At 38.3% G+C, this 25,934-nt stretch overlaps 1 non-coding gene across 1 annotated transcript; it reads right to left on the minus strand.

Moving 5' to 3' along the window:
- Positions 1-10,133: 10,133 nt before the first annotated feature.
- LOC116912986 lies at positions 10,134-10,261 on the minus strand. The gene has a single exon (XR_004389549.1). It is a non-coding gene; the product is annotated as a small nucleolar RNA SNORA17 (small nucleolar RNA).
- Between the last annotated feature and the right edge of the window lie 15,673 nt (positions 10,262-25,934).

The raw sequence follows: 25,934 nt of genomic DNA on the forward strand, positions 1-25,934 counted from the left end.
TTTTAGCTAACACAGCCTGAAAGATTTACTCCCTGTTATTTTTATGTAAACCTTTTCTCTTTATTTGAATAAACAATAAAATGCCAACTTGAAGTTCATTTAAACACTTCAGCTTTTATTTAGTGAGAGGTGAAATTCATTGGATTAATTTTTCTGCCACCAGTAAACAATCACATTTTCTGCCCTAAGTCCTTCTATGTTCCTTTGAAAGAGTGAATGAATTTGTTTTTCTGCCATGAGTAAACAATTACATTTTCTGCCTTAAGCACTTCTTTGTTCCCTTGAAAGAGTGAATGACAGCTCCAATGGAGCCAACATCTCCAAAGTCCAAATCTTCTTTCAAAATCTTTGTGTCCTCCCTTCTTCAGTACTCAGCATTTGTGAAGAAATACACCTGTGTGTTTCATCTGCGGACAGCAGAGATGGAGTCACCATGTGTAGCAGTGCTCCATTTATGAACAAAAGATGACATTCCTTTCAGTTAAAAAGTTTAGCTACAGAAGAAATTCAGGAAGTTTTAGGAGCTCTAAGAAAACTCCTCAAATGGAAATTCTCTTTGAAGACTTGTGTGTTCCTCCTGTGAGAACTGAAATCTGGGTTCTGACTGCACCTAGAGATTTCAATTTCATGTTACTGCATGCTGAATCTTCACTTTTCTTCAAGGCCCTTCTTGTCTTTTATGGATCCCTGGAGTCAGCCAGGTCATGGTGACTGGTGTGGCTCTCTGTTCTTGAGCAATGATATAGACCAGCTTGCCCATTTCTCCACAGATGGCTATATCAATGTGTCACCACTTATAAGTAGTTTTACTTACTGATGGGAAATGCAGTGCATCATCCTCTTGGAAGCATTGACTGAGTGCATAGATCCAGGTTAACTTTAATGCCCACTGCCTTCAAGACCCAGCAGACCGGCCATAACAGATACCGTACTGCCAGGTATAATCATAACTTGGACACATCTTTTGGATATCTTTAGCTTTGGAGACTTGAAAATTCAATTGACAGAGAAAAGATGAAAATGCTCTGACTACAAGCATGGTAGTTTTCAAATAAATAAAAGTAAAAAATAATATGTCTTTTCATTTCTCTTAAAGTTTCTAACTTAAATCATAACCAGTAGAAAACATTGCAAAGAATGAACAGAAAAGAAGAGAAAAAAAAGTTCTGGGCTAATTTACATCTAAAGAAAACTATCCTAAATGAAGTGGGGAGGTCTGCAGGAGTGGAGACTATGGGGTGGGGAATACTCATGGAGATAGGGGAGGGGGATGCATGGGATGTGGAACAGTAGAGGGTGGACCAGGAGGGGGATAAAATCTGGATTGTAAAAAAAAGGTTAAATAAAATTAAAAAAAATAAAAGAAATATCTTTTCATGATTTTAGTAATCAATAGAATCTTGAATAGATCAAAATGGCATCTGAAAAACGGCAGAGCTGTAAACATATTAATATAACATAGTATCATTAACGTAATTGTGTAAATAATTTTGTATATATTTAAGGCATATTAATTTATTTTTATACTCATGTTTTGTTGTTGCTGTTTGCTTGCATGTATATAAATACACCACATGAGTGTCTAATCCCCCAGAGATCCAAACAGGCCATTAGGTTCCCTACAACTGTTACAGAAGGTTACGTTCCACCACGTGGGTACTGGTCACTGAGCTCAGCTCCTCCGTGAAAGCAACAAGTGCTCTTCTCAGTCCCAATGTGTACATTAATTTAATCTAATTTAACGACTTAATCATTCTAATTTGTTCCATAACATAGTAGAAAATTTTCCATGTAACTAAAAGGTAGCCAAAGAGAGGTTTGTGGGAATCTACACAAACATGAATGTGTTTGTATGTGTGCTTGTAGAACGTTCCAGGTCATTCTACATTCATGGGATTCTCAGATTGCCCATTAGTAAAAGGCTGAAGCCTCTGGTCTAGAGGAATTGGAAGGTTGGAGTTTATCAGAGAAATATTAATTTGTCAGACAAATATAACTTTCCTTTTAGTGCGGCACCTTAGTCAATGTTACTGAACTGTCACTTGGCTTTGGCTGAATAATATTGCTTGTTCAGAAAACATAAGTAATCTCCATTATTTCCCAAAACAATCAGAACTGCTTAATTTGGCACCAGGCTATCTCCTGGGTTCCATGTTTATGTTTGGTCAGGGAAGGTGCGTTTTGCTCAATGCCCCTATTGTTCTCTCGTGTCTGTATTCAGCATTCAGTGTTGGGACAAGGAACAGCCTATTTTGTCTGTAACAATGTTTTCCTTGAGGCCTAGATGTCGTTCATTTAATTTCAGCTGGCCATTTACTTCTAGGGTTCTGCTAGAGGCATGCAGTTTTTATATGGTATAATAAATTCAGTTAGAATTGTCTCTTCTCTGTCAACATTGGTGATTTTCTGTAGAATTCTAATATAATCTTTCTTATTTTTTATTCTGCATTAATCACAGAAAATTTTTAATTAAATCTACCTCTGATTTATGTTTGGAACGTCAACTTCTCTGTACTAGACACACATTGGTCGTCCATTAGCACCTCACTGAGTGAATGAATGAACCAACAGTGAAAAAATAACCAAGGGTGGAATTTTTAAACAATATTTCAATTTTTGCTTATGGTGCCTATCAGTTAGTGACAACTCTTGCTCTTGGTAATTTCAAAATTGATTTTCTGTTTGGAAAAATTTAATGAGAAAACAATTCTGAGATGAGCATACTGGTCCAAAAAAATCATTTGCTTTCATTGATGTTACTGTATAAATTATGAATTTCAATCGTCAAATATTATTATTAGATTAGAAAAAACTTTTAAGTTCTTTGCCTATTGTAATACAAAAATTGAGTCTTTGGTGATAGGGCGATGTAGCATCTCACTGATATGATAAAATCCTGTTATCAAACTGATACACTGCACAGACACTGTATCATATCTTAGGAGAGCTCTCAGATTAGGCAGAACTGCATCCCACAGATGAGGGTCCAAGATCTTGAGAGGAAGAGTCAATTCAGTTCTCACTGCTACTGACTTGTTAATTCAAGACTCATATCCAAATATGTTCTCTTACCACAATACTAAAGTTAGTGCTACTTATAATCTTGACATTGAAACTGTCAGCTAAAGAAAAATTTGTAGTGACAAAACCTGCAGATAAAAATCTAAACTCCAGGGCTCCAGAAATAATCAATCCGGAGTTGGCAAGAGATTATATATGTATTGTGGTGGCAGAACATTAAAACATAGTCAAAATCTAATTTGTGTGAGCAGCGTTAGCAAGCTATTATAATATTTTGAATAAAATACTGATATTCAAAGTAAGGATAACAGTGATCTAGTGAGAGATAGAGTTTTAAACTAGCTCAAAACTCAGCAACAGGATCTGACTCAGGAAGACAGATGGTTAAAAATGCAGGAGGACTGGTGCAGACTCACTGACCCTCCGGATGTCACCGGACATGATTAAATGAGTAACAGGTCCTGTTCTGCCCCTGTGATGTTTGTTCAAGCCTCCATTGTGCCCTACAGATAATGTTCCAGCCATTGTGTCCTGCGGATAGTATTCCAGGAAACCGGGGCTGAAGCCTAACCAGATGTGTATCAGATGCAGATGCTTTGTCAACTTGATAAACATTTACCCTAAAGGACAGAATCAAAATCTGTTCTCGGAGAATGAGGGCTTGACCTTCCCTGATTTAAACCTGAGTCTTAAGAACGTCCTGTGACTTTGAGAATTTCCCTTGTAACAACAATTTTGGTATTTCCCATTTTGATGTCCCCTCATCTCCTGGGGCTTGGGACTTCTTCCTTAAAACAGTCTTTCCCAGCCACTCAGGGTCCGACTCCTTTGTTTCCTGCGGATCGTGTCCACCGGAGCTCCATAACAGTTCCTGCCTCTGCTATTGCATCAAGATTGGTCTCGTGTGTCTGGGGTTCATGACTTCGAGACTTGAGTCTTGAGGGTCTCCCTTTGGGGATTTTTCACTAGTTTAGTTTTATATATGCATAAATTGAATAGCATATGTTAATGCATATTGAGCATCGTCCAACAAAAAGTTTCTATAAATATAATTTTTTTTAAACATCTCTAAATTTACTAGATACTGTAGATTCCTAGGGATCTTGATATAGTTTGGGTAGTTACTTTATCCTAAATGTATGTTTATTAAAGACATGGTCCTGATCATAGAACACTTGGAAGATTGTGAATCTTTGAAGAAGGGTTTTATGGGAGGTCTTAAGTGAATGCCTTTGAATGCTACAGGATGAACCCACTCTCTTTCCCCTTCCTTTCTTCCTTCCTTCCTTTCTTTCTTTCTTTCTTTCTTTCTTTCTTTCTTTCTTTCTTTCTTTCTTTTTTTTTGTAGCCCATAAATTGAGTCTTGTGATGAGTCACTGTCCCAGAGATCAAGAACCAAAAGCCAGATTATTTTTCTTTATAAGATAATTGGTAATGTGTTTTTATAATGATGGAAGATGACTCATGGATAGATCATTGCTAAATAGCACAGACTGAGTTATATGCAGTACAGAAATGCATTTTCTGTTCCTTCTAGAGGCCACAAGTCCAAGGACACACTGTTGGCATAGGTACTTTTCTCTAATGCCCCAGTCCTTCACTCAGATGACAGCCTCCTCACGAACCTTCATCTTCCCATTCTCTTCTTCTGCCATTGTGTTTGTTTTAACCTCCCCTAAAAGAGCAGCTGTCATATCAGATTAAATGCAACACAGAGCCTTTTAGATGTTGTCATCCATGGAATATGCTATTTCAATTCCTATTTCCCAAAGGGTCCTGACTGCTTGTTTTGTTTTCTACCAATGATTCAACAGTGAGATCATCTGTGATCTCCAAGGAAAAAATTAATTAATATTTAAAGGAAGTTACAAAGTTATAAAATTTCATATTTTACATACTGTCTTGCACCATCAGCTTTACCTCCTGACTGTAGATCCCGCTGTAATACAACTGATTTCTCTAATCTGTTAAAATATATTTTGTACATATTAATTGATTTTATTCTATAAGTTTAAAACTATGTCAGTTGACCCTGAACAGCAAATATACATCCTTTCATTGTTTATGGAAAAGAACATAAATACATTATGTTTAAGGAAAAGAACATGAATACATTTTATTAAGATAATAGATCTTGAGGATTGAACTACATTCCTTTATGAAGTTCATCTGGAAGGTCACATTTCTCATTCTGTTTTACCTCAGTGTGAGCTGTCCACTCTTCTCCATTTCATAACAAATGTCACACATACCCTTAGTCTTTATTGACTTGACCATTTTTCCCATTTAAAGAAGATTCACTTTATTGTCCCTCCACTGAACACATTAGTTACATTTGACAATATCTAGTTATGTGCACCCCAAATCAAAACAAGGAGAAAGAGGAGAGGCAAGAGGAAGAGGAAGTGTAGAAGACAGGAAATGGTTGGCTCTGCAAGTGGAGCCCTTTGGTGGGACTAAACAATGTACACATGGAATAATGAGTTTAAATGAGAGAAGTAGAAGCCATCAAATAATTTATCTATTATCACATTTTGAAATCAATAGGCTAACCCCTAATATTCATGTTTTTTTTCCATTCCTTGCAATTTGTAGAACTGGCTGAGATGGCACATTTTTTTTTTGTGCACATGATTATAATTGTTTAGTTTTACAGATTAACTTGTCTTTTGAAGAAGCAACAGATATATTGTTGGGATAAAAGTGCCCTTCCTTGGAACATGAAACATTACTACACTTCCATAAAACCTTTTGCACTTTTATTTCTCCTTTTTTTCATAAAGTAGATAAACCTTAGTCTCACAGCACACACTGTGTTCCATTTGAACTCAAAGTCGAATTCCTAATATCTAACGTGGTGGTATTTTAGTACAGGACATTTAAAACACAATAAAGACTGAATGAGATTATTGAAGTGGGCTTTAGACAAATATGATGCTGTCTGGAGAAAGGGAAAGTGAAGAAAGAAAAGGAAGAGGGAGAGATAGAAAGGGAGGGAGGGAGGAAGGAAGGAGGAAGGAAAAACCAAGAAAATAAAAATGAAAGTATTTGAGAAAAAATCAGATGTTTAACATCTGCAAACGAAGGAGTGAGAGCCCAGGATACATAAATGCTGTCATCAAATAGATCTTGGCTTTTCACACCCACACACAGGCACACATCTACACAGTAAATTCAAAATAATAAAATGAACTATTAAAGAAAAACACTCATTTCACACACGGAAATTCAGCCTAAAATTTTACATAGTCATAAATGATATCACATAAAGGGAAATGCTAGGAGTAGCACACCCAAGGTGGGAGTAGCACACTTGAGGTGGGAGTAGCACAATTCACTGAGTATTTCACCTTTTACAGTGAAGTAGAACATCTTGGACTTTGTTAATTTCTCAAATTATGGATTTATATCTTCAAGATAATATTAACTACAATATGTTTAAAATCACAACACAATTTTTTCATTGACCGAATCTCTGTCTAATCTTCTTGATTTATGTCAAACTAAATATAATATCCTTAAATTATGATGTGAATGCAGCAGAGAGGGGAGAAATTTAAAATCTGCAGGGCATCAATGTAGCACCACGAGGAAACCAATTTCTTGAGAGATAGCACTTAGGGAAAAAGGAGTCCCTAGAACATGAATTTTGCTACTTTTAGAGGCACGAATCAACACTCATTTGCTGAGCTCTGCCTATAGGGTGGTTAATCCTGGAATACAAATTTTAAAATCATAAAATGTGGGATAAGATAAACATCTAAATTCTAGGTGAGCTACCAACGTCTTTACGACTTGCTTCATGAAATTATGGTGCCTTGAAGTTTAATGATTGTAAGAGCATAAAAATGAAAGAAGACTTCTCACATGAATAAGTCAGAGGAATCCAAATTCTCTAGAACGCTGTTTGTTTGGTCACATTTTATGCTATGAGCACAGGTCAAAATCAATTCGAAATGCCACGCACACCATTTTCTTGCACTTATAAAATTTTTGAAGGGAAAACCATCTCATCTTTGGGGATGTTTTGCAGAAAAAATGGTTGAGAAGCAGATAAAAAATACAGTTGTGTATACTTTCCCTATACTTCTTTTACCTGGAGAGCTACACTTCAGGGGCAGTGTAGAACATCGTTGGGCAATCTGCAGAGGCAGCAACGGGTCCTTGCAAATATATCTTTTCTTATTACTGCGTCAGCAACTTCTACTTTTGCCAATTGAATCATTTAGCCAGCTGAGGCCTCACTTATTTGTTTGCTGGTTTTGTCCTTCTCAGCAGGAAGCCAAGTAAAAATGACTGTCTCCACAAAACCTCCCTTCCTCCTCCTTCTTCCCCTCCTCCCTCTACCCTCCCTGCTGCTTTCTCCTCTTCCTCTCCTATATTGTTCACTACAGTTGAACACTTCTTTTTCCAGGATAGGCATCTCAGACATGTAAACATGTGATGATCGCATGTATTAGATGTTTATGTTATTAAGATTTTCTATCCTATCAATTGCTGTAGTCCATAGTCAATATTCAGAATTTGTATGATTCCTTTGTTGCGGTTAATGTCATCACATCATTCCATGCACTTCTTTTCCTACCTTCCCTCCTCACAGTGTGCTATTTCCTGTCAGATAGATCATCAGCCTTTGCCAGGTACACCTTCTAACATCTCTGCCTTATTCACTAGTATATGCACTATTATATTCACCAGTCTATTCACTACTATAGTCACTAGTATATTCACTACTATATTCACTAGCATATTCACTAATAGATGAATGCATCTATGTGTTGCAGCTCACATCTCAATAGAAAGTAACTAGGATAAATTAATTCCATTACATACCCTACATACTTATGATATAGCTATAAATTGAGAAAATGCCTGACAAGTAACAGGTTTGACTATTATAAAAACCATATACAAGAATCGTGTAACTGAGATCTCTTTTTCCCTAGAGGGGTGTTTTCTTTTCTTTCATATGGGTGTTTTGTTTACATTTATGTTTGTGGACTGCATGTAAGTGGTCACCACACAAGTCAGAAGAGGGTTACAGATTCATGTGACTGGACTTAGAGACAGCTGTGATCTTTCATATATTTCCTGGGAACTGAACCTGAGTCCTCTGGAACATATGCTTACAACTACTGAGCCATCACTCCAGGCCATAACCTGTCCCTTTTGTAGTCTAATTCTTTGAATTTTGATCTTTGTTTCTTTGTTTTGTTTTTGTTTTTTGTTTTATTTTGTTTTGGTTTGTTTTTACAGAGTATTAACCCTGTTATTTTTTATTTTGTACCAGGCATCAACCACAACCTAAATATACATTAAGTCTGTAGATAATTTCTTCTGCCCAGAGAACAATGTGTTCACTATTATCTGGCGGTGGGTTTAGAATCACAAGGATGCAGACCAATGTGACCTGGTCTTCAGCCCTTCAGGGTCCACCACTTCCATTTCTCCTTCTCTGTCTCTTCAATCTGTCAGTGGGAATATCTAGTTAGACCGTTGGTCTCGGATTCTACCTCTCCACTTCTAATTTTCTTCTGGTTCAGTAGTTCTTAAGCTTCCTACTGCTGCAACCTTTTATACAAATTAAAAAAATACTTTTCATTAGTTCTTTGTGGCTTTCACATCATGCACCCCAATTCTACTCATCTCTTTTCCTTGTGTACCACCCTTTACCCTTGCAACTTCTCTTGGGACAGAAGAAAAAAAAAGGTGTAGAAGCTGTATTGTGTCAGTGTTATTATCACTGGATATGCTTTCAATTGTTCATTACAATAACTCTTTGGTCTGGTATGAGGTCTCCTGCTTCTGCTGGAAAATAGTGGAACCTCTCTGGGACTCATCTTCGTTATCCTGCTTTTGGTCACGGAGATCCTGAAGTATTGGATTTGTAGAACCAGACCTTCACGCACTCCAGCAGTACTTTGATGGCTTGGCTTACCTGTAAACCCTATATCCAGGATCAATTCGAAGCCAGGATGAGCAGCAATGCAGGCTGCCCAGATTGTGGCAGTCAGGGAGAAACATGTTCCAGTTTTCCCACTCTTGTGATTTCACAACAAGCTTTCCCTCATGTCATAGGTGATAAAGGAGGATAAAAGGGAGGAGGGCATTTCTCCCTTGTCCAATTCACCACAGACCAGGCAAGAGGCAGGGTTATCTCTTTTGTGCTCATGCCTTCAGGTCTCACCAACACTCCTACACCTAGGACAAGCTCTACAGTGTTTCTCAGCTGAAGTGCGGAAGGTGAGGTACAGGGCCAGGTCTCCTATTATGATGACTTTGGGGTCGTGTTTCCTGCCTGCCTACAAGTAGCAAATGCTGATGGGGGTCAGGGGAAGAATTTCACCCTTGCCTGCTCATGTCACTTCCCTGCAGAGTAATGGTGGGACCAGCTCTCCTGTGCTCACACCCCCAGGGCCAGCTCACCTGAGCCTCTGCTCAGGTGACAGAGGTCAGCTCTACTGTGATGCCCAGGCAAGCAACAGGGTTCACTCTCCCAAGTGCTGCAGCCGATGAGGGGCATGGGCAGCTCTTCTGCTCTGACACGTCCAAGACCAGCTTTCCCATGATGCCCGGGTGAGGGGTTGAGTCAGTTTTGCACAGCCCTCAGACATCAACTTGTCTCCGGGTGGCAGCCCGAAACACGGATGTTGACATGGGCTTTTGTGGTAACAGACCTCTGCTGATTCAGGGCCAAGGACCCAGAGTGGACCCCAGTGTCAGCACAGGACAGGACACCACCATGGTCTCAGGTCGTATCACCCACTACTCACTTCAGGTTGTTCCTCACTAGATTCGAGTGAGTCACCAGTTCTGTCTCTCTTCATTGTGCACATTCTTCTGTTTCATTTTCTTTTTCATTTTTCCAAGTTTACTTCCTCCTCTCAATGGAGCCCAGGGTCTCTGAGTCTCTGCCATCGACTCAGGAGTGGCCTCAGGAGTGGCACCCTCATTCATGCATTATGGCACTGGGCTGGGTTCATCTCACGTGTGCTTTCCTCCCTCCCCCCAGACCTGCTCTGTGCCAGACTAGTGCTCCTCTCAAGTTAGCTTCCTGTCAGGGGCCCATGGAACCAAATTGGTGGTCAGTTCAATCTTGCTTCTTTTCAGGGAACGTTAAGCTACTAATCATTCTGATGTTCACAGGTCAGAACACTGAGCATAGATATAACCGCTGTCCTCTCTGCCACCTACTGGCCCATGTGACATAGCCGCCACATCGGCAACACCTAGGCGCAAGTTCCTCATTTTAGGGTGACCCCCAACCATAAAATCATTTTACTGCTACTTCATAATTATAATTTTAATACTGTTATGAATCATATTGAAAATATCTGTGCTTTCAATGGTTTGAGACGACCACTGTGAGAGGATTATTCAACCTCCAAAAGGGTCACAGTTCTCAAGTGTTTCTGGTAAGTCTGCTCTTTCCCCTCCAGCTCTCCGAGGAGTAATGGTTTTGCACTGATGATACGGGATTCCTAGATTTCTTGTCATTTTGGTTACATTGCTTACTCTTTCCTAAGTCTGCTGTGAAAAGAATTTGTATTTCCTGTGGACACTTTAGCTAATGTGCTTATAAAACAGGACAGCAAAGAAATGATCAGTATAATGAGGCATACCATATATTAAACAAATAATTTAATTCGTGCAATGTGAATAAAATTGATGAGTATGAGTCATTGATCAGTTAGTCTGATTTGTCTACATGTAACTGCAGAGCGCACATGGCTTACGCAGTATTTTACATTTCTTGGTGGGGATGGGGAGGACAAAAAAAAGAGGCTGGTTTTATGATAGTGATGTATTTGGGGTTATTAAAGTAATGTTATATCCAAATATGGTTTTCAAGTATTTAACTGTTATTTAGAAAAGAATAATGAAATAACTTTCATGTTGACCATTCCAGAAGCCACATTCTAATACGGTTTCGGTGATTTAAAATTCGGAAGCCTGTTTGTCAGATTCCTTTTGCAAAGATTATTTACTATTTATTTATTTATTTATTATACCTCAGTAGAATCCCAGGGCTAGATTTTTCTTTTTAAATGAAAGGCAACTGTAGTCCTTTAGGAAAACTAATCATTCTGTCTTCATACCTCAGTGTGTTTATCTATTAAAGCCAAAGACTAATTAGCAAATTTACTAATGAACTTCTCCATATCTGTTGTAAAGAAAAGCCATCCTTAGCCACACTGTGAATAATGAGTCAGACCAGACTGAAGCGCAACTAGAGCCGCTATTCACTCTTGACAAATGTGAGTGCTTTCTTTACCTTCCTGCAGGGTTGACGGTAGCTAAAGGACCTCGGTTCAAACAAATAATTAGAGATGGTGATAAAGAGGAAACACAACCTTAACGAAAGGCTTTGCTCGCAGCAGGTGCTGTTTTAGGCCACCAATCAAGTTCATTGTTTAGGCCCCACATACCAATACACAACATTTAACACATTATTGCCACTGTAAAAATGCCGCTGTCACTGAGTGAGCACAATGAGTTCTCATTGTTTGTTCTGCAATCTGGCCAGGTCTTCAGGTAAGAATCCATCTTGATCTAGGGATTCCATTCCAGATACTGCTGGAAGGATGTGATGGAGATTGAGAAATACCACTCATATTTCTACTTATCACATTCAAAGCATAACTTTAAAGTGCTATTACCCGACAGCTTGTACAAAATCAGGTGCAAAGTAAATGTTAAATATATCCTATGGACATAAACAGTGAACACTCACTCAAAGATGTCATTTGCATCTTAATTGCATCTAGTTTGAACAAGAATGACAGGTATATTCTAGTTTATACTTCCATAATTTACTACTCTATAGAGGAATGTAAGTTTCCTTATTAAATGAAATCATAAAAGTTGGTCAATACACAAATTATACTTGTATTCCTACAAATAAAAACTACCTCTTTAAGCTTTCCTGTGACTAAGTGATGTTGTTGCTAAGTAGCCAACCAGATTATTTTAGAAAGTTTCAAGTAAGAGTTTATTCTTAGACCTCTTTTATGATTTTACTAGGAATAAGTTAAATATAAATATAAGTAATACCAATTGAGTTTCTATATACTTTAGGTATATACTTTTAAAAAGAAACAGCTGAGGAAACAATTCTAAAATTATATTATAGTTTTATTAAAGTATTCCCTAAAATAAATTGTAGGTAATAGGCACAAGTGAAATATTCTCATTTACCTCATAACTATAATTTGGATTCCTTTTAATATAAGAATATAAAAATACATATCAACAGAAACTTTGTGATGTTTCCGTGAAATGATTAAGTCCAGGTAAGCAGACTTCACTGCAGAATTTATCACTCTTTTATTCAAAATCCTCCTCTGAGGGCTGGAGAGACGGCTGAGTGACTAAGTATGTTTGCTGCTCTTCCAGAGGACCTAGACTTAGCTCCCAGTATGCACATGGCAGCTTACACCTACTTATTAATGCACATCCAGTATCCAGCATTCACCTCTGCTCTCCATGGCTGCTGGGGATGCACTCAGTGAGCTTGCATATGTGCAAGAAAACCACCCATGCACACAAAATAAAATAAATCTTTTAAAAATTAAAAAAATGAACAATCTTCCATTGATGCTGCAGTGGTGGTGCACTATAATTATCTACAGTATTCTACTGTACAAGAGAGCACCTGGAATGTTGAATTAAGCATCAATAATTTAGCACTACCCACTAATCAATCTTTTCCAGTCTAGCTTTCATTTTAGAATCTCAGCCATTGGTAAACATTTTACTGCATTATTCTTGATTTTAAATTATTCTACCTTCCTACATTGTCAAATTTCTCTCAATTTTTTATTAATTCACAAATTTATGTATGTTATGGGGTACATGTAGCAATTATAGTCAGTCAAGCTAATTAAAATATCAATCACTAACTTAATTTTTATGAGGATATTAAAAATCTTTTCTTCAAGAGTTTTGAAATATAGCATATGCTACTTTTCACTGTGGCCATAGCAGTGTGCAATGGTAGTTATTTTGTTATGGTGAAAAATATTTCTGCAGTTTGGCACTTGTACCTTCTGGTCTTCTGGCCTTTCCTTGCCTTTGCCCCACTTCCAACCCCCAACAGTCAACCTTTTCCTTTGTGTCTGTGAAGTGACTTTTCCCACACATAAGGGAGGTCATGTAGCGCCCTGTCATTTGTGATGACATGGACAGATGTACGTCTCTGAAGTAAGTTAGGTTTATATTTTGTTTTTATTGTCAGCCTTCCTCTTGTGATATAGTCATTTCTGAATCCTATTTAATTGGGTGCAGCTTTTACTAATCTGAAGATATGCCTTCCATTATGTCAGGATAAATGCAAGTAAATTTATCCTTCTTTTCCATATTGTAGGGCAAGTCCCCAAACCCAATAATCTGGGCTTTCTTCCTTAGGGGACATTTCTATGTTCACTTTTAAGGGTGCTATTATTTTGAAAGCTTAACCCTTTTCTTCTTCTTCAGTAGTCATTATTTCTAACAGAAGTTGATGATTTTGGTCACTTGCTTGTGTCTAATCTTACAAAGGCATCTTCGTTTTCAGACGTAGGAACTTTCAGTCAAATCAGGAGCGAGAAGGAAATCCATCTCTCTGGAAGCCCTTGACACTGAAGTCTAAATATCCAGGCTGAGCAGGAGTTATTAGTCTGCTAGTCTCACTCAATTCAGAGTCTAACTGGCTCTCTGCTGATGGTGTCATGACCCCATCATCTCCCTCAATGTTTCTATCCAGTTCTTTTCTTCCAACAATTGTTTCTTATTTGCTGCTCTCTGTCTTTCCTGCAATCTTTTCATTCTTCATTTTCCCTCCTCACCCCTCCTCTCTCACTGATCTCAGCAGATAGGAGCAGGCCTATTACTTGGCATTCTCTACCACATTTAGATTTCTCTCTAAACTCCCAATACTTCCCTGACAGGAAATGTGGAGCAGAAGTTTGTTAAGTGACTAAGCGGTCAGAAAGCTAAGTGGGCTGCTATAACCATACAGAGACTGGGTCAGAGTTGACTTATAGCATGTCAGGTTGATAGAAAGGGCAATGAAACTTTTGACAAACACTGAAAATACACAATGGAAAGCCATAGTCTGGGAAAGAATCCAACACCAGAAGCGCCCAACCTTCTCTCATCACCTCATCCTTCCTCACTCTCATTGAACCCCATTCTCGCACTTTGCTAAATACTTTAATCATCCTTTGCCCTGTTCTTGGTGCTTCTGAACAACAGCCTCATATCATAGCCAAGCACACACTCATGCACAGGCATGCACATGTACAATCATGTTATCTTTCTAATTTTTCAAAGCTTTGGTACTTTCCCTCTCAATCCGTGTGGTATATATTTGCATAACGAATTATGCTACCAAGCAAGCAGACCCACCAAAACTTCTATTTGGAATTCTTTATCACACCATTCTGGGCAACATGCCAGTCCATGCACGTGCCGAGAACATCAATGTTGGATGTAATTTGAGGACTCTCTAGGTATAAGGAAATCAACGAATCTCCTTTAATATGTTGATGCTTCTCAGAACCAACTGGAAACTTGACTGTAATCCATGCGAGCATTTCCCATAATGAGTGGCTCATTCTGAAATACAGCTCAAGTGTTTCAGCAATTTCCCATATGAGTACCACCTCCTCACAGGAGAAACCAGAATTCCACTTCTCCAATATTTCTTTCCAATTCAGAATGGATTATCTAATTAGTCTCTGAAGGGAAGCAGAGGCAAAGACAAACACAGATCTCTTCTTTTTCTTTTTCATAAAGCCATCTAGTTCTCGAAAAGCAGGAGTCCTTATATCCAGGCTTCTGCTTCAACAGTGCAAGCTGTGGTTTCTGTGCTATGTAGCTAGGAAGTGAGATTCTCACAACAGCGGTCCTCAAGTGTAGAAAGGGATTTGCTGGCTGTTTCCTGTCAACCCAGAAGATATTTTTCTGTTTGTCCTGACTGTGGTTGTATCACTTATGAAATAGCACTCTGCTTGGTACCTAGTCTCTGAACTACAATGCTCAAAGTACAAACTGACACTATAGTGAGCCCATCCCAGTATACCAGCCAGTGCTTGCTGCTTACTTCTTAATATCAAACTTCTCAAGTGATGTCAATTCTTTTTACTACTTTCTGAATATGAAATGATCCTAAAAGTTGCTGAGCTCTTTTGGGAACGATTTGTATGAGTGAGGCTGTGCAGGCACATGTGTATGCTTGGATGTATGTGTGCATGCATGTGTATGCTCATATGGACATGTGTATGTGCCTGTGCACTTGTGTGTATGTATGTGTGTATGCATGCCTTATGTGAGTACAGATCCCAGAAGTAGTGATTTAATGGAAATAGAGGTAAACATTACAGGGACTGCAAAACCATATATTAGGATCAACTAGAAGCTGGAGAAATGGTGATTTTAAAACTAATAGCCACAACCAAAATCTTTGTATGTTATCTGTTATCTGTTATTTATATGTTATTTATAAGTTATTTATATGTTATCTGAAGGAAAGCATGACATAGTAAACATATTGTCTTTAAAATGTGTTTGTTATAATCTGTTCTGTTTCTACAGAAGGGTTAACTTTCCAGTAAATCTATATTTACTTCTATGTTTGTGTCTAGTCAATTTCTTTGTTTACCTCACTGTTTTACTTATTAAGGAATTTGCTGAAAGCAAACAAATATTTGGAAAATACTTTTTAAAAACCTAATATAAGACACAGGCCAAGAATGAATTAATTCTTCAGTGGCAAAGAACATTTCAGCTCTTCTGAATCCTAGTCTCATTTTTTAGGATGTTGCAGGAGCCATTAGTTCATGAGAAGATTAGCTCAGGGGAGTTAAATAATTTCACCATGAATGCAGAGCAAATTAGCTACTGAGCTAAGTAAGCCTCCTCAGATGAGCCGTTTTACTATTTTTTCATAAATTTATGTCTGTGGGGTTCCTGGGAACAAAACTTGTGAAGACAAAAGAGAAACAACATTTGGTAGAGTGAATTGTCTGTTTTGCAGGACAGGCAAGAGTCTCAGCCAATCCAGCATGGGTCTCTGCCACTCTAATGGTCCTCTGAGCTCTTGTAGATGGGCTGTAGGTTCTACTTCTGCTTCTCCTCCTCCCTGTCAGTCATTGGTGTGGACGGAAGCAGGAGAATTTTCCTTAATGGAGCTGATAGTCTCAGGTTTACAAAAACCCTTAAAGGACCAAAACATAAATGACTTTTCCTGGGGCACCAAATAATTTCTGCCAGAGAGGACCCCAAGAGTATAATTAGGATTTTACTCACATCCCTCTGAGTGAAGCAATGAGGAAAGTTAAGGTTACTTACAGGAACACAGGGCACTTTAAGGGCTGCACACTAATAAAGGGGAAACCTCTCCTCTGTCTCCCAGCAAATGTCATCTGACTATATATCCTTGCAAAACGGGTATGGCTCCCAGCAAGCATTAAATATCTATAACTCTGGAGGCCGTGGGAGATAAGAGAAGCTTACAAGCCCCAACTATTAACAATTATTAACTGTCTGTTAAACCTTGGAGAAGAAAGTCGTGTCGTCAGCACTTCCCACCCCATAAACTAACTGGCACGCTCTCGTGCAGTTTGCTTTCAGGGACTCACAGCTGATGATGATTCTAGAGCACAGTGGCCATGGGATGCTCAGCGCTCAGTAATCTACACTACTCCTCACTTCCTCTGACTCTGACCATCTTCCCAGCCTCTCGTGGGTGATGTTCTTTGAGACTTAATGAGAGTTTTACATATTGCTCTCCTACTTAGGTTTTAACCATCAACAGCTCGTTTTTATCTACAGTCTGCCCAGCTACAAACCTTTGAAAGAAGCTTCTCTGACTGGAGGTAAAGGCATCCTCCTCGACTATGTCCTTCATATTTATGTATTTACAACCAATAATATTTAAGGTATAAATACATTATCTGTAAAAGGGTATAACCTTAAATATCAAGAAGGTAAATTGACAGCTATATGGTCAGAAATAACCTAATAGCAGCAGTCCTTTTCTTTCTATTGTCTCTGACCTCTCAAGCCTGACTTCTAATCAGACGTACAACACAGGATATGAATTACCTCCTTGAAGCTGTAATCTAATTAGAAAACATCTGGCTATATTCATAATAATCATAGAGCCATTGAACCAGCAGCAGATATTACCTGGCACACTGGTAGTGTGGTATCCATGGTGCAGAGCTGAGAGGAACCCTTGATGGCAGGCATTCCTTTGTAAGCTGCCCACATAAAGCTTTCTGGCACCGTGAAAGTTATCCAGCAGAGAGAAAGCTAGGAACTCAAGCCTAGCTTTATCTGGCCATTGGTAGTGGCCTCAAGTCTGGTGAGCCACCAGCAGCAGTAGCAGCAGCCAATATTGTTTGGGCTCCTCAGAGTCTTCACACCAACAACCCTAAGAAGCTAAAACAGTGCCTTCAGGGAATGTCTTTTTGCATGTGCCTGGCTATAACTGTATTAAATTCTTTCAGTTATTTTTCTATTTGGAGGTATTGGCTGTTAGACTATCTTTTGTCAACCTTGCTATGTTTCCATATAGTTTCACAAATGTAATAGAAATGCTGGCCTTGGCAGTCTCTGTGAGCTCATTTCCCAGCCGCTGTTGTTGTGTGCTTACGTGTCACTCAGATGTTTTTCTACTTCTGCAAGTCAAGAGGTTGACATCATATTGCATTTGAAATGAAACCTTGTTATAACAGGTGGGCTCAGTCACCCTTGCGGAGCATCCTTACAGACATGTGCCAATTTCAAGGGTCAGAATGAAAGGGGTATTAAAGAAAAGTGTTACCGATGGTGAGCACAGTGTCTAAAGAAATGTGCTACTGCTGTCAAATGCACTGTCAGTTGAATGCATCAGGTGCACCAATTGTTTGAACAAATGATCATTGTTTTGTACAGAGAGATCATGGGAGGCCACTACTTTAGTGTTCCCTGCATAATTCACAATCGTTCCCCGGAAGCCATCTACACTCTTCATCTAAGGGTCCTTTCACAGGACTTTCACATGCTTCCTTCTGTCTACAGACATTATGGGTCTCTGATCGTCTCTGTTCTAATCAACTTATGGCTAAGAAGCATCGTGGCAAAGTCATTATCAGCTGTAGACCCATGGGCCCCTGGGTTTAATAGCCCTGGATCTTAGCTGAAGATGTCTGTTTTCTCTCTGTTCGGCGGAGAAGCCCTGTTCTGCTTGAACAATTTCCATCTCCACTGTACAGACAAACATACGGCTTACAATGTGACGATCTCTTCCCAGGCTTCAGACAAGCTTAATCTTCCATATAGCTACTGTCCATTGTTTATATCTTCATGCAGCATTTGCAATAGCTTTAAAGTCTTCTAGAGGCTTTGCTTTAGAAACTCTAGCTTGATAAAAAATCTCCCTGCGTTTGCCTTTAAGTAACCCAGATGAGCCTCTGCCTGCCTTTTCTGTTCTGTTCCTTTGTCCATTGCCTTAGCATTTTGGGAGTAAGATTTTCATGATAGTCTGAATCATAGAGATGTGCTAAAGGTTTGCTTTTTAAATCAATATGTTATTACTTTTCGTTATTTAAAGCAATGTTTGCATTAAAATTTCCCCCAAGACTTTTCATATCATTTCTCCCTACCTATCTACCCAATTTTAAGTTATTTCTCATAAAAATAAAAACGAAAGAAAATAAAACCACATCTGAAACAAAACAAAACAAACCATATCGTACAACCAAACAACGCTCCCCATATCCCATCAAACTGTAACCAAATTAAACCTCACACATACACACACACCCACACACACACCCCACACACCCACACACTCACACCACACACACACACACACACACACACACACACACACACACACACACGCCCTGTGGAGTCCATTTATATGTTGTAAACTACTCCTGATCATGAGCCCTGTCACTAAACATGACCCAGTGGCACTCTGTTGGAGAAAACTAATTTTTCCTCTCTTAGGAGATAAAGTGACAGTTCAATTGTTAACCTTTATCCCAATGGCTAGATTTCATTTATTTAAAAAATACACAACAAAACAAAACATACAGTAAGTTAAAATGAAAACTACCACTTTGAAGACAGACAAAAATAACAGAAGGAAAAGAGAGCAATCGAAGGCATACGTATCAGAGACCCACACCTTTGCTCACCAAGCCATGTCATAGAACTACTAGCCTGGAAGATGTTCAGAGAACTTGGTGCAGATCTGCACAGGGTCTGTGCTGGGCTTCAGCCTCTGTGAGCTCACATTCCCTTTCCTTGTTGATTTAGGGGCCTTGCTCTCTTGGTGTCCTCCATCCCCTCTGGATCATACATTCTTTCCACTTCCTTTTTGCCCAGGTTCCCTGATCTATGAAGGGAGCACCTTGATGGAGACATCTCATTTAGGGCTGACATTTTCAAGGTCTCCGTGCAGTGTCTGCTTGAAGGGCCTGTATATTTTCCCCATCTTCTGCAGGGAGAAGTCTCTCTGCTGGTAGTTGAACACTCTAGGAGTATAGCAGAATATCACTAGGAGTAATTTTATCAAGAATTTTTTTATTATTATTCATAGCAGTATTATTTATTTTTTAACCCAAGTCCCTATTTCTTTCTAGATGCAGATTTTTAGTCACCCAAGCAGTGTCAGGTACAGGTTCCATCTCGTGGAGTGGGCCTTAAATCGAATCAGTTATGTTTTAGTTACCCCCAGAAGCTTTGAGTCACCATTCCCCTGCTCTTCCTTGAAGATCATATATCATTGTAGATAAAGTTTGTCATCAACTTGATGTTTATGTTTCTCTTTTAAGGGTATGCAGAATACTTTTTTGGACCAAAGATGCTAGAGGCCAGGAGTAAAGTCTCTATGGGGGCGCTGACTGAAAATCTTCAGTTTTCATGAGTTGGGATTGTCTTTAACAACAATAGTGCCTTGCTCTCAGTTTGTGCAGAACAACATATAGTCCTCCCAATAGCCTGAGCTATTTAAGGATTTTGGTGGAAACCCTTGGACTAACATCTCGATTAGATGCAACCCAATCTTGATCCTTGAAGCACCATTTGGTGACAAGAGATAGCAGCTGTAAGTGCCTCCAGAATTTGACGGCTTCCTTTAGATCACCTTTATTTTAGTAAGTTTCCATTGTATTACATTTCCATACTATCCCTCAAATGATGTAAATGCATGTCTCATGCATGTAAGTGCTTATCCAAGTTACTAAAGTCACACATCAGAATCAGTGTCCCTGTTGAACCACCCCAGATAGGGCACAAATGACAGACCATAGAAATGGTTTTAATCAGATCTAGTCAGTGAAATATTGGTATTGCTTAGAGGATTATAGGCGAGGGGTTATTTTCAGTACATGAGAAATTTATGAGTGCTACAGCACTAAAGGGAAATCCTTTTTCTCCTTCAGGACTTGTCAATTGTGTGTATTTCCTTAGGGTGGGGTTTAGTCTCAGGAGCCTCTTTCAAATAAGCATTAAGTACCTATAAATCTAGAGACAGGCAGGGCTTCACTTATCCCTCTTATCTATTAAGTATTCATTTTATATAAATCCTCAGGGACTGGCATCTCCTGGAGATCCCCTTCTTCCACCATTATGGAAAATTAATGGACCTAATCCTGTCAAGTCTCTTTCAGGTAATCATAGCTATTAATGTTATTGTATAAAAGTTTTCACAAAACAATTTGAATGCTTGTATTTACTTAAAATACATTTTAATGTATATAATTTAAAAATATTAAAATATCACTTTAAAGTAAAATATTATATAGTAATTGGCACAATTGCGGCATGAATAAATGGTTTTTAAGCAGAGACTTGAAAGGAATGGACATGGAGATCTCTGTCAATTTTAGGGGAAGAAAGATCCAGAGAGAAGAAAAAATATGCCTGGAGACTCTGAATCAGATTAATAATGAGCCTACTGAAGAAAAGATTTTAAGTTGAATATCATATGTCAACAATGAAAAAGAGGTCTGGTTCCTATGTTTGTCATGCCATAGTTAGACTTTAGACTTGCTTAGGTTATAGATAACAGCTACTGTGACAATTCTGGAAGCTGGAGTCTAAGAGCAGGGTGAGACACAGGTGATCTGGTGAGGCCATTCCTCTAAGTTTCAAGCAGCCTTTTTGTAGACCTGTTAGACTGTACACACGCTTCCAGCCAGTTCTCTTGCCCCCTTTTACAGAAGCATCAATACCATCTGTGAGACTTCCTTTACTATGACCTAGTTTGCTTCTTTGGCCACAATTTCTCAAATAATTGCAATGGGATTAGGCCTTAACTCAGGAGTATCATAAGGTATGAACATCATGACACACATGATGTACCATGTGTCTTCAAATTTGATTCCACACACATTCTATGGCTTTCGTTCTGAGATGAAGACTGACTATTTGTTGAAATTATGGGCTGGGGAGTGAAAAGTGTCAAAACATGAATGAACAAATCCATACTAGGCATTATTTTCTAAACCTTAAGTTAGTTAATGTCCTGTTGAAAACCATTATTAGTTTAAGTTGGAACATTTTGGTGTGCTTTCATAATTTTTGTTTTTCACATGGAATGGATCTGCGTATTTGTACACTGCAAAATTTTCTTATGTAATATGTCATTTTAGAAGTTGTAGTCATAATAATATTCATAGTCTAGATTTAAATTTTCAATGGCTTACTGAGGTTTTCTTTTCAGATTTAAACATTTCTACTTAAGAAAGTATTTGGACATTCTAGTGTCTACCCCCAGTTGCTCCTCCCCACTGCTACTCTCCTTTGGAATTCCTGACCCTCTGTACTTCTCCTCCATCTCCTCCTATATCTGAATCGGCCTCCCTTTCCCCCTCCCCTTCCATTCTCCCTCCCAGATCCCTCTTTCCCTCAACTTCCCAAGATTATTTTCTTTCCCTTCTGAGTAGGACTGCAGCATCCATACTTTGATGTGGTCTTCTTTCTTCTTGGGTTTCATATGATCTGTGAGTTGTATTGTGGGTATTCTAAGCTTCTTTTTGGCTAATATTCAGTTATCAGTGAGTATATACCGTGTCTGTGTGTGTGTGTGTGTGGTGTGTTTGTGTGTGTGTGTGTGTGTGTGTGTGTGTGTGTGTGTGTGTCTGGATTACCTCACTCAGGATGATATTTTCAAGTTCCATCCATTTGCTTGCAAACTCCATTAAGTCATTGTCTTTAATAGCTGAATAGTACTCCACTGTGTAAATGTACCATGTCTTCTGTATCCATTCGTCTGTTGAGAGACATCTGCATTGTTTCCAGATTCTGGCTTTTATAAATAAGACTGCTATGAACATAGTAGAATATGTATCCTTATTATATGCTGGAGTATCTTCTGGGTATATGCCCAGGAGTGATATAGCTGGGTCCTCAGGAAGAACGTGGTCCAATTTTCTGAGGAATGACCAGACTGATTTCCAGAGTGGTTGTACTATCATGCAATCCCACCAGCAATGGAGAAGTTTTCCTCTTTCTCCACATCCTTGACAGCATCTGCTGTTTCCTGAGTTGTTGATCTTAGCCATTCTTTCTGACTGGTATAAGGTGGAATCTCAGGGTTGTTTTGATTTGCATTTCCCTGTGGTTTTCAGGACCCAAGAGGTAGGACAGTAGCTGAAATACCCCCAAAAAAGGGGGAGATAGAACCTGTAGGGACCATATCCAGTGGAGAGGCACAGCTCCTGGTTGAGGGATGAGACTACCCACCCACCTCAAAAATATCAATCCAGATTTTCCCCGTCAAAAGGAAATTCATGGACAAAGAGTAGAGCAGAGACTGGAGGAAAGGCCACCCAGAGACTGCCCCACCTAGGAATCCATCCCATCTGCAGATACCAAACTCAGACACTGTTACTGATGCCAAGAAGCACTTGCTGACAGGGGCATGGTATAGATGTCCCCTGAGAAGGTCTGCCAGAGCCTGACCAATACAGATGCAGAGGCAGGCAGCCAAATATTGGAATGAATGTGGGGACCCCAATGAGGAAGTTAGGTCAAGGACTGAAGAAGCTGAAGGGGTTTGCAATTCTATAGGAAGAACAACAGTATCAACCAACCAGATTTCCCCAACCCCCCAGAGCTCCCAGGGACTAAACTACCAACCAAAGAGTACACATGGGGGGAACCATGGCTCTAGCTGGATACATAGTAGAGGATGACCTTACCTGGCATCGCTGGGAGGGGAGGCCTTTGGTCCAGTGAATGCTTGATTACCCAGGATAGGGGAATGCTAGGGTGCTGAGGTAGCAGTGGGGGTGCGGGTGGGGGAGCATCCTCATAGAGGCAGCTATAGGGGGTATAGGATAAAGGGCTTATAGAGGGGAAACTGAGAAATGTTAATAAATAAAATAACCAATAAGAAATGAAAAAAGAAAAATGTATAAATTTAAAAAAAGAAAGAAAGAAAATATAGAGGAGATTAGAACCTCATAATATCTCATAGGTAATGATGCCAGTTACTCTTCAAGCCAGAGAGTGGATAAGGTTAAATGTTAAGTATGTACTAGAGGGTACTTTGCTCATTTTAGGGGAAAGTATTATTTATGTATTTTTTCTATATTTTATAGTGATATATATGTATGCAATATTCATATACATATAATCATTTCACTTATTAAGCTTTTGCTATTTAATTTTGCATTCTAAAAGTATAACTTATTACTTAATGACAAATAATCTAATATAGGATAGTTTTTCAGTATTTTAATTTTATTATTTACTGTTCTATGTAGTATACTGTATTATGTGTTATACATTGTATATGTGTTTATAGATGTTTGATTATATATGATTTTCTTTAAGAAATCTTAATTATAATGTATATATAAAACAACTTAAGAGTAGATTATTACTTTTCTAAGCCCAAATATGGAGTAATTAATTATTCCTCTACATTATTAAGTCAATGATATAATTATATTGTATTAAATTTATATTATAGATTACCTGGAAATATATTTTTAACAAATTATCACGTTCACAAATTATTTTGGCACCTTTATCACAGTCTTTCCTAGAGAATGTGTTTAATCCTTGCCTTATATCTTTACAGACAAAACAATATCCTACAGCACACCATAGGGATGGAAATATGGCAGCACAAGTGATATTTATGCCCTCTCATTGTCATGAGTTAGCATGATACTTTCTGTCAGCTGTCATTCTATATCACTGTCAAGAGATTCCCTCTGGTTAAGCTGTAAAACTTGACTTTCACTAACCGTGACTACAAATCGAGTTCCTTCTGATTAAAACCAAATATCTCATAATGTAATTTTATAGTATTATTTTGGAGGGGAACTATGATTTTAGATACACCAACAGAACTGTGCTATTGATAGGTGAACAGGCAGCTTCCAGCTCTGTTTGCCTATCATATCCAGGCGCTTTTCAAGACAGTGTTGGGAATGCCAAGATGAGTTCATAAAGAATGCCTTCATGCATATTTATGGGCAAAGGCTATCAGGTAGTAAGTTTATCTAGGATATGCATTCTTCCTGGGGGCTGCTTGGTGTTAGCTAGCTGCCTGATGTGCTCCATCGGAGGAATAGAAAGCTGCTGTATGGTCTGCTTCTTCAACTTGAGCTCTGCACCAAGTTTTAATGGACCAATTATTTCTCTATTATTAGGATTGTTTAATTTTTTTAAAACATCATTTTTTATTTGGAAGCAGCTCTTTTTGGAACATGACTTCATTCCTACTGTACAAACCTTAAAACTGTTCTCTAGTAAGGGGCATGGATATCATCATTTAGTCACTTTAGCGGATATTCTTTTCCCTTCACAGCACGGTAGAAGATTTGATCTGAACTGCACTTGAGTCTGAAGAAATACAAATGGGAGAGGTGGTCCCAAGCCTTAGTAACTCAATGCTGAGGCAGAGTTTTAGGAAAAATAGATAAAGAAAACTGTGTATCCATTTCAGAGTAATTCATATCAGTCATCTATTACAAGAAAGTAAGACAGGATTCTGTCTTAAGTACTGATATATTTTAACTTTGGGGAAACAATATACTAATTAAAGAGAGTATGATCACTATTTTTGAATTTTTATATACTATCAGTAATTTAAAAACTATGTATAGAAATCACAAAGATTATTATCAGTGAAGAATGACAGAAAATAACCAGTCATTTTTACTTCAAAGGAATGTCAGGAGATCAGAATGGACTACTTCAAATAGTTTAGTAAACAGAAAACGCCCTACAAAAATGTGCCTCTTTAACATGTTGACTATTTTCATACATTAGCCAGAGAACAGCAAGCATCAGTAAAATTTCAGAAATTTGGAAGAAATTTTTTCTTTAAACAAATACCTAATTTTAAAAGGTTTCTTCCATAAGACAGGGAAGAAATTGCCCAACCGACAAGCAACAGAAAAGATACATGCTTTACTCTGTTAAACATTATTCTTTTATGAAAACTACATAGTCCATGCATTCTGTCTTCTCCCATAGGTATATGAGGTACATATCTATCTATCTATCTATCTATCTATCTATCTATCTATCTATCTATCTATCTATCATCTATTCATTTGCTCTTGTTGAACTATTTGTTTTTAAAGGAATCTTCAGAACTACTAAGATAGTATTCATATAAAATACAACTATTACTTCAAAAGGGATAAGAAGGAGTTTTGAGCCAAATATGTGTGACTATGAACTGAGAGCCCAAAACCTGATTGCATTGAATGACAACTTGAAAAAGGGGGAAGTATTATATGAGCTTTTGTAATTATAAAATGAAGGAAACTTATCAATATTTTGTTAAATACATGGGTGGAAAGAATGAGTGTACTAGTTACTTGTCTTTTGTTATAAAAAAGCACTATGCCCAAAAAAGCTTACAGAAAAAAAGTTTTGTGCTTATAGTAGAGAAAGCAAACTGGAAA

Source organism: Rattus rattus, chromosome 11, assembly GCF_011064425.1.
Source record: "Rattus rattus isolate New Zealand chromosome 11, Rrattus_CSIRO_v1, whole genome shotgun sequence".
Taxonomy (NCBI): Eukaryota; Metazoa; Chordata; class Mammalia; order Rodentia; family Muridae; genus Rattus; species Rattus rattus.